We start from the raw sequence: 9,896 nt of genomic DNA, 5'->3' as shown, positions 1-9,896 counted from the left end.
GAAGGAATATAGAGATGCACTTACTTTTATACCTGTTGGGAGTGCATTCCACATTGATGTGGCATAGAAAGAGAATGAGTTAAGAGAATGAGATTGAGGGCCCGGTTCCCGTTTGAACTGATTCCCAGTACACAGCAATTTTCACTACTTTTGTGTGTGTTAATTAATTATTCATTTTTTTTATAACTTGCTGATAACTTTTGTCCAGTTGTTAAATCTTGTTTTATATATGTATTTTCCCTACTGGTTGTGGCTAATTTATGCGTAAAGCGAATACAGTGGGGCAAAAAAGTATTAAGTCAGTCACCGATTGTGCAAGTTCTCCCACTTAAAATGATGACAGAGGTTCTGTAATTTTCATCATAGGTACACTTCAACTGTGAGAGACAGAATGTGGGAAAACAATCCAGGAATTCACATTGTAGGATTTTTAAAGAATATATTTGTAAATTATGATAAATAAGTATTCGGTCACTTCAAACAAGGAAGATCTTTGGCTCTCACAGACCTGTAACTTCTTCTTTAAGAAGCTCTTCTGTCCTCCACTCGTTACCTGTATTAATGGAACCTGTTTGAACTCGTTATCTGTATAAAAGACACCTGTCCACAGCCTCAAACAGTCAGACTCCAAACTCCACTATGGCCAAGACCAAAGAGATGTTGAAGGACACCAGGAAAACAATTGTAGAGATGCACCGGACTGGGAGGTGGGAATCTACAACAGGCAAGCAGCTTGGTGTGAAAAAATCAACTGTTCGAGCAATTATCAGAAAATGGAAGACATACAAGACCACTGATAATCTCCCTCGATCTGGGGCTCCACGCAAAATCTCATCCTGTGGGGTCAAAATGATCATGAGAACGGTGAGCAAAAATCCCAGAACCACACGGGGGGACCTGGTGAATGACCTGCAGAGAGCTGGGACCAAAGTAACAAAGGTTACCATCAGTAACACACTACGCAACAAAAACAAAAGAAAATACCATTAAATATAAATTGTTGCCATCTAAAGTATTGGACTTGCAAATGCAATTGCAACTTTGTGATATACTTACAAATGAGGAAGATACAACAACAACCATCCAGACAAATCCAGTACTTTTTTGCTATCTCCAAACTACATTATCTGACGATTACTCCATCAGCACTGAGAGCGGACTCAACCAAAACTACCTTTAGGTAATGTTGCAATTTTCAATTGCAAGAAAAAAATTGACTTGAAAATTGCTGCATATTGTGAACCATATTTTGTGTCTGTTGAAATCCGAAAAAATAAAGTTTATCAAAAAGCCTATTCTGAGTTACTGGAAGAGCAAATGTAAGGGAAAGTTGGATTTGGGGTCGCGCCAACCAGTGCACAAAATGTTTTGATTGTATATTATGACTAAGGGACTCAAGGATGTTGTGGGACAAAAAAATCCAAAACAACAGGACCTTGACACATGAGGGAATCCTATAAAAAGCCAGAGGACCAACATTTGATATGATTTGCATGTTTTCGTTTGATTCTGGATCCTCTGGAGGATGATATCTGTTTGCATGGGCAATTTAATCCAACCTGTACTTTTTGATATTGGGTAAATACAACTTTTGTAGTAAAACCACTTTGTCTGCAGTTAAGTTTCGGACTTTCCACCACCTCTTTTGTAAAATTGATTCTAATATAAATCAACTTTGCTATTAACATGCTACTGATTAGCATCAGCAATTTTAAATTTCAACATCAATATCTCCAAATGTGTTAATGAAAACTACAAGTAAGAGACTCATTACAATCGAAAAGCTGGTGTGTAATAAGTACAATACTTACAATAATAACACTTTTTAGGGCGCAACGGAAACAAACAAAAAAAGACACCATAAACTAGGCACTAGTGCCATTTATTGTCTTGATTGAAAATGATGGTATTGTAAAACAAGATATAACAATTGGACAGCAGCTATCATAATCAGCTCATTTTTAATTTTCAAATACAAATAATATTTATCAACACAAGGGCTTCACGGTGGCAGAGGGGTTAGTGCGTCTGCCTCACAATACGAAGTTCCTGCAGTCCTGGGTTCAAATCCAGGCTCGGGATCTTTCTGTGTGGAGTTTGCATGTTCTCCCCGTGAATGCGTGGGTTCCCTCCGGGTACTCCGGCTTCCTCCCACTTCCAAAGACATGCACCTGGGGATAGGTTGATTGGCAACATTAAATTGGCCCTAGTGTGTGAATGTGAGTGTGAATGTTGTCTATCTATCTGTGTTGGCCCTGCGATGAGGTGGCGACTTGTCCAGGGTGTACCCTGCCTTCCGCCCGATTGTAGCTGAGATAGGCGCCAGCGCCCCCCGCGACCCCGAAAGGGAATAAGCGGTAGAAAATGGATGGATGGATGGATTTATTAACACACACAAAAGTACAGAAAATAGGTACCGTTGAGTACCGATATCGATTCCCTGAATGTGTACCGTATCGGTTCAAATGTGAAATGCAACCATCCATACATGTCACAGCCAATTATGCAAATTAGGCTTCATTTCGTATGGGTAAAGGGTGTCAGGAAAGAAATAGTTCATTGGTTACATCTAACGAGCATGACAAAGGGTTAATTGGATTACTTTAATTGGCCACCATAACTTCAGAAAGCCTCACTCCATATTTGTTTCACTATTTTACATCTTGATTGGATTTTGAACGCAAATGCGTGTATGTTCAGTATTTGTTTATCGCACACAGAGGAACTCCTCCTCCTTCACTGTCTGCTCTGCCCATTAACTTCAATTAAGGTGACGGTTCCTCACTCTGTCACGGGCCGAATCCCGGTACCTCCTTGATGACCCTTAATGGGAGAAAATAGCATAAACAAATTCAATTATCCATGACCTATTTCCAGTGACGGGGGCAACGGGATGAATATTCATGTCACGTGTAAAGTATGAAAATGAAGAGATGTAATTACGTGATGGATGGACAGGCTGAGCGCACACATTCCGTATTCATGGTGATGAACTGCTCGTCTTTGTCAGGATGCTGAAAACCAACACCCCCTGCGGTGGCCATCCGTTCTTCGCAGAGCGCTGATTCGCGACAAGGCCATGGTGGATTCGTGCTGTAGGCGCAGGAGCGATGAAGGAGAGAGATGGTTTCATTACAGCGACACACGACTAGATGAAGATTGAAGATGGGAACCGAAGACAATGGAGATGGGTTTATAGCTATTTGAAGGGAGACGATTCTTGGCGAGCCATTCCTTTCAAACAGCCGCTCAAAAGATTGGCTTGTTATTGTTATATATTTTTTCTACATTCTAAAAACTTATGGAACAATCTGGTTAGTTTTCACCCCAGCTGCTGGGTAACCATTGGATCAAACCAATGCTGGGTTAATTTAAGCCAGCTAGATTAGTTATGTATGCAACCCAAATACTGGGTCATTTTAACTGCAATGCTGGGTTGATTCTACCAAAAAATGGGTTCTATATTCAACCCAAAAAACTGGAATAATTCTCCCAAATAAATTTGTTATATATTCAACACAAATGCTGGGTCATTTTAACTGCAATGCTGGGTTAATTTTACCAAATAAATTGGTTATACATTCAACTCAAATGCTGGGTCATTTTAACTGCAATGCTGGGTTAATTCTACCAAAAAATGGGTTCTATATTCAATCAAAAAAAGCGGGTTAATTCTTCCAAATAAATATGTTATATATTCAACACAAATGCTGGGTGGATTAACTGCAATGCTGGGTTAATTCTACCAAATACATTTGTTCTATATTTAACACAAATGATGGGTCATTTTAACGGCAAGGCTGGGTTGATTCTACCAAAAAATGTGTTCTATATTCAACCAAAAAACTGGAATAATTCTCCCAAATAAATTTGTTATATGTTCAACACATATGCTGGATCATTTTAACTGCAATGCTGGGTTAATTTTACCAAATAAATTGGTTATACGTTCAACACAAATGCTGGGTCATTTTAACTGCAATGCTGGGTTATTCCTACCAAAAAATGGGTTCTATATTTTACCCCAAAACTGGGTTGATTCTCCCAAACAAATTTGTTATATATTCAAAACAAATGCTGGGTCGATTAACTGCAATGCTGGGTTAATTCTACCAAACACATTTGTTCTATATTTAAAACAAATGCTGGGTCATTTTAACTACATTGCTGGGTTAATTCTACCAAAAAATGGGTTCTATATTCAACCAAAAAAACTGGAATAATTCTCCCAAATAAATTTGTTATATATTCAACAAAAATGCTGGGTCATTTTAACTGCAATGCTGGGTTAATTTGACCAAATAAATTGTTATACATTCAACACAAATGCTGGGTCATTTTAACTGCAATGCTGGGTTATTTCTACCAAAAAATGGGTTCTATATTTGACCCTAAAACTGGGTTGATTCTCCCAAATAAATGTGGTAAATATTCAACACAAATGCTGGGTCGATTAACTGCAATGCTGGGTTAATTCTACCAAACAAATTTGTTCTATATTTAACACAAATGCTGGGTCATTTTAACTGCAATGCTGGGTTGATTCTACCCAAAAATGGGTTATATATTCAACCAAAAAATCTGGAATAATTCTCCCAAATAAATTTGTTATATATTCAACACAAATGATGGGTCATTTTAACTGCAATGCTGGGTTAATGTTACCAAATAAATTGGTTATAAATTCAACTCAAATGTTGGGTCATTTTAACTACTATGCTGGATTAATTCTACTAAAAAAGGGGTTCTATATTTTACCCCAAAACTGGGTTGATTCTCCCGAATACATTTTATATATATTCAACACAAATGCTGGGTTGACTAACTGCAATGCTGTGTTAATTCATCCGAATAAATTTGTTCTATATTTAACACAAATGCTGGGTCATTTTAACTGCAATGCTGGATTAATTCTACCAAAAAATGGGTTCTATATTCAACCAAAAAACTGGGTTAATTCTCCTAAACAAATTTGTTATATATTCAACACAAATGCTGGGTCATTTTAACTGCAATGCTGGTTTAATTTGACCAAGTAAATTGGTTATACATTCAACTCAAATGCTGGGTCATTTTAACTGCAATGCTGGGTTAATTCTACCAAAAAATGGGTTGTATATTTAACCCCAAAACTGGGTTGAATCTCCCAAATGAATTTGTTATATATTCAACACAAATGCTGGGTCGATTAACTGCAATGCTGGGTAAATTTTTACTAAATAAATTTGTTCTATGTTTAACACAAATGCTGGGTCATTTTAACTGCAATGCTGGGTTGATTCTACCCAAAAATGGGTTCTATATTCAAACAAAAAAACTGGAATAATTCTCCCAAATAAATTTGTTATATGTTCAACACATATGCTGGATCATTTTAACTGCAATGCTGGGTTAATTCTCCTAAATAAATTTGTTAAATATTCAACACAAATGCTGGGTCGATTAACTGCAATGCTGGGTTAATTCTACCAAACAAATTTGTTCTATATTTAACACAAATACTGGGTCATTTTAACTGCAATGCTGGGTTGATTCTACCAAAAAATGGGTTCTATATTCAACCAAAAAATCTGGAATAGTTCTCCCAAATAAATTTGTTAATATTCAACACAAATGCTGGGTCATTTTAACTGCAATGCTGGATTAATTCTACTAAAAAATGGGTTCTATATTTAACCCCAAAACTAGGTTGATTCTCCCAAATAAATTTGATATATATTCAACACAAATGTTGGGTTGACTAACTGCAATGCTGTGTTAATTCATCCGAATAAATTTGTTCTATATTTAACACAAATGCTGGGTCATTTTAACTGCAATGCTGGATTAATTCTACCAAAAAATGGGTTAATTCTCCCGAATGAATTTGTTATATATTCAACACAAATGCTGGGTCATTTTAACTGCAATGCTGGGTTGATTCTACCAAAAAATGGGTTCTATATTCAACCCCAAAACAGGAATAATTCTCCCAAATAAATTTGTTATATATTCAACACAAATGTTGGGTCATTTTAACTGCAATGCTGGGTTAATTTTACCAAATAAATTGGTTTTACATTCAACTCAAATGCTGGGTCATTTTAACTGCAATGCTGGGTTAATTCTACCAAAAAATGGGTTCTATATTTAACCAAAAAAACGTGTTAATTCTTCCAAACAAATTTGTTCTATATTTAACACAAATGCTGGGTCGTTTTAACTGCAATGGTGGGTTGATTCTACCAAAAAATGGGTTCTATATTCAAACAAAAAAACTGGAATAATTCTCCAAAATAAATTTGTTATATATTCAACAAAAATGCTGGTTCATTTTAACTGAAATGCTGGGTTAATTTGACCAAATAAATTGGTTATACATTCAACTCAAATGCTGGGTCATTTTAACTGCAATGCTGGGTTAATTCTACCAAAAAATGGGTTCTATATTCAACCCAAAACTTGAGTTGATTCTCCCAAATAAATTTGTTATATATTCAACACAAATGCTGGTTCGATTAACTGCAATGCTGGGTTAATTATACCAAATAAATTTGTTCTATATTTAACACAAATGCTGGGTCATTTTAACTGCAATGCTGGGTTGATTCTACCGAAAAATGGGTTCTATATTCAACCCAAAAAACTGGAACAATTTTCCCAAATAAATTTGTTATCTCTTCAACACAAATGCTGGGTCATTTTAACTGCAATGCTGGGTTAATTTTACCAAATAAATTGGTTATACATTCAACTCAAATGCTGGGTCATTTTAACTGCAATGCTGGGTTAATTCTACCAAAAAATGGGTTCTATATTCAACCAAAAAAAACGGGTTAATTCTCCAGCGCCCCCCGCGACCCCGAAAGGGAATAAGCGGTAGAAAATGGATGGATGGATGGATATATTCAACACAAATGCTGGGTGGATTAACTGCAATGCTGGGTTAATTCTACCAAATACATTTGTTCTATATTTAACACAAATGCTGGGTCATTTTAACTGCAATGCTGGGTTAATTCTACCAAAAAATGGGTTCTATCTTCAACCAAAAATCAGGGTTAATTTTCCCAAATAAATTTGTTATATATTCAACACATATGCTGGATCATTTTAACTGTAATGCTGGGTTATTTTTACCAAATAAATTGGTTATACTTTCAACTCAAATGCTGGGTAATTTTAACTGCAATGCTGGGGTATTTCTACCAAAAAATGGGTTCTATATTTAACCCCAAAACTGGGTTTATTCTCCCAAATAAATGTGTTATATATTCAAAACAAATGCTGGGTGGATTAACTGCAATGCTGGGTTAATTCTACCAAATGAATTAGTTCTATATTTAACACAAATGCTGGGTAATTTTAACTGCAATGCTAGGTTAATTTTACCAAATAAATTGGTTATACATATAACTCAAATGCTGGGTCATTTTAACTGCAATGCTGGGTTAATTCTATCTATTGGTTAATAAATTGGTTATTGATTTAACTCAAAAGTTGGGTCATTTTGACTGCAATGCTGAGTTAAGTCTACCAAAACAAATTGGTTATATATTCAACCCAAATGCTGGGTCATTTTACTGTAATGCCGGGTTAACTCTACCAAGTGAATTGGTTGTATATTCAATCCAAATGCTGAGTCATTTTATCTGCAATGCTGGGTTGATTCAATCAATTATATATTCAACACAAATACTGGGTCATCTTAACCACAACACCAGGTTAATTTTATCAAAAAATTTAAGATATATTCAACCCAAATGTTGAGTCCATTCTTCCAATCATATAAGTTTTATACTTTTTGTGCTTTCAATTTGAATCAGCTTTTACAAATATACATAATTTCAGGTGTAGCTTTTTTAGCACTATTAATACTCATTAAATACCTAATCTATTTAAATACATTGTAAACATAGTTAATAAAGAAGTACACCCAAGGATTCAGCTATTCTGCACATCCTCCTCACTCATGGTTTCAACTTTTGGCTCTTCTTAATGGTGTATTTATCATTGTTTGATTGTAATTATATGTTCCAAACAAGTAAGTAAAAATGTTTTAGCAACAAAATAGCAATAAATTAATCTCTAAATTAATCAAAAACATAGTGTATCTGCAATGCACTCTGGGAAATGACTCACCTAATGGAAGTCAAGCTCGACCCCTACTGGCGGACAGGGGAATTGCAACTGGTAATGTTTGTAGCTGTCTGCCATCTTTTTTGTAGTTTAGATGTCGATGATTTTGTGAGTTGGGGCCTCGCAAACTACGAGTTGCAATACCCAACTCTGCCTGTAGGAGTCTTAGTTCATTTTAACATATGGACTACAACTAAATTTGCAGTTGTCTGTAATTCCGGTTTAGGCCAAGCCTACATCGTGTGTGAGGGATAATCTGTGTTATACGGACAGTGATATTTCTCGCTAACATCTGACAGGTTATTAAAGGTGAACATTATCACCAGATCTATGTAAGCACCAGTATATACCTTGATGCTGCTGAAAAAAGACCAAATGTTTTTTTAACCGATTTCCGAATTCTAAAAGGGTGAATCTGGCGATTTAAACATTTTTCAATTGATAGCCTGTCGTAGCAATGACCTTTCACCCGTGACGTCACAACGTGAAGCGATCCGCCAATTTCTCAATCTTATTACACGCACCAAGTCAAATCTGTTTTCCCGTTCCTTTGTCACGACGCGGAGTCAAACCCGCGTATCCTCGGCAGCTGTAGCTGCGTGCGCCCCTACTAACAGTGAGCCAAGAGAGGCCTCTGCTGACAGTGCACTCAGACTCGCCCTCACTCGTGCTGAGTGCAGCATGCCCAAGCAGCAACAAGCCTGCAGCCTGTCAAGAATCAACACACCTGGTTTTGATGAGAGTGAGCAGCATAAAAGCCAGCAGACCCGAGGAACCTTTGCCAGAACGTCGCTATCTTCTCATGACTCCCCTGTCTTCCGTGATCGTACCTTGCCTCTCGGCATCCATCCAGATTCCTAACTGCCTTCCTCGATCCACGACCTCCCAGCTCAGACCCAGACCACGCTGCCTAGCTCCTGTCCCCGACATCTTGCCTGCTCACGAACTGCCTCTTCGCCTTGCCCCTCTGGATTCGACGAAGGATACAACCAACACTCACAGACAACAAACCCTGGTAACATTTACATCATTAATATTACACATAGTCATCACTCATTCACTTAGAGTAGCATACACACGCCATGTAATCATCAAGGGTTTAAATAAACATCGTGAACCGCCCTGGTTGTCGCCTCCTTCCTTCCTCTGTACATAACAACCTTGGAGACATCATGCCTCGTCGGTGTGTTGTCGGAGGGTGTAACAACACGAACAGAGACGGATTCAAGTTACAACACTGGCCAAAAGATACAAAAGTCCCTCGTTTGTTCTGCACACTTTACCGACGACAGCTAATCCTTTATACATACATTTTAACATATCGGACCTCTGAAATCAGCCATTACTGCGACGTGGCCCTCGATGAAAATGAGTTTAACACCCCCGCACTAACTTATTCATTATTAACTATCTGGAATGGACGTACGCTGTCTTTAAGATGAAGTGGTATTTTTTTGTTGTTGTTTATTTGTTTTTGACACCTATTGGCCCAAATAATTAATTAACTTAAGCCCATGACGCAGTGAGTTGAATGACGCGGACACTTGTGTTACTGGATACATTCTAACTCAGCCTTGGAGACTTTGTATGTGTAAGTTATTTGCAGATATATTTATTTAATACTTGTTTGTATTGACAAACATGCTGTAATATTTTTCAATACAATACACTGACCCTAACCCCAACCCCAACCCTCTAACCTTAACCCCAACCCTAACCTTAACCCTAACCCTCTAACCCTAACTCCTACCCCAATCCTAACAACAACCCCAACCCCA

General features: G+C 37.2%; 1 long non-coding RNA gene across 1 annotated transcript; it reads right to left on the bottom strand.

Annotated features, from left to right (window-relative positions):
- Positions 1-2,456: 2,456 nt before the first annotated feature.
- Positions 2,457-8,779, bottom strand: LOC133565362 (uncharacterized). Its single transcript, XR_009809427.1, has 3 exons — positions 8,643-8,779; positions 2,944-3,093; positions 2,457-2,823 (listed from the first exon to the last, which is right to left on the bottom strand). It is a non-coding gene; the product is annotated as an uncharacterized LOC133565362 (long non-coding RNA).
- Between the last annotated feature and the right edge of the window lie 1,117 nt (positions 8,780-9,896).

This window comes from Nerophis ophidion, linkage group LG01 (assembly GCF_033978795.1).
Source record: "Nerophis ophidion isolate RoL-2023_Sa linkage group LG01, RoL_Noph_v1.0, whole genome shotgun sequence".
In the NCBI taxonomy this organism is placed as follows: Eukaryota; Metazoa; Chordata; class Actinopteri; order Syngnathiformes; family Syngnathidae; genus Nerophis; species Nerophis ophidion.
This window is presented reverse-complemented; position numbering and strand designations above follow the sequence as displayed.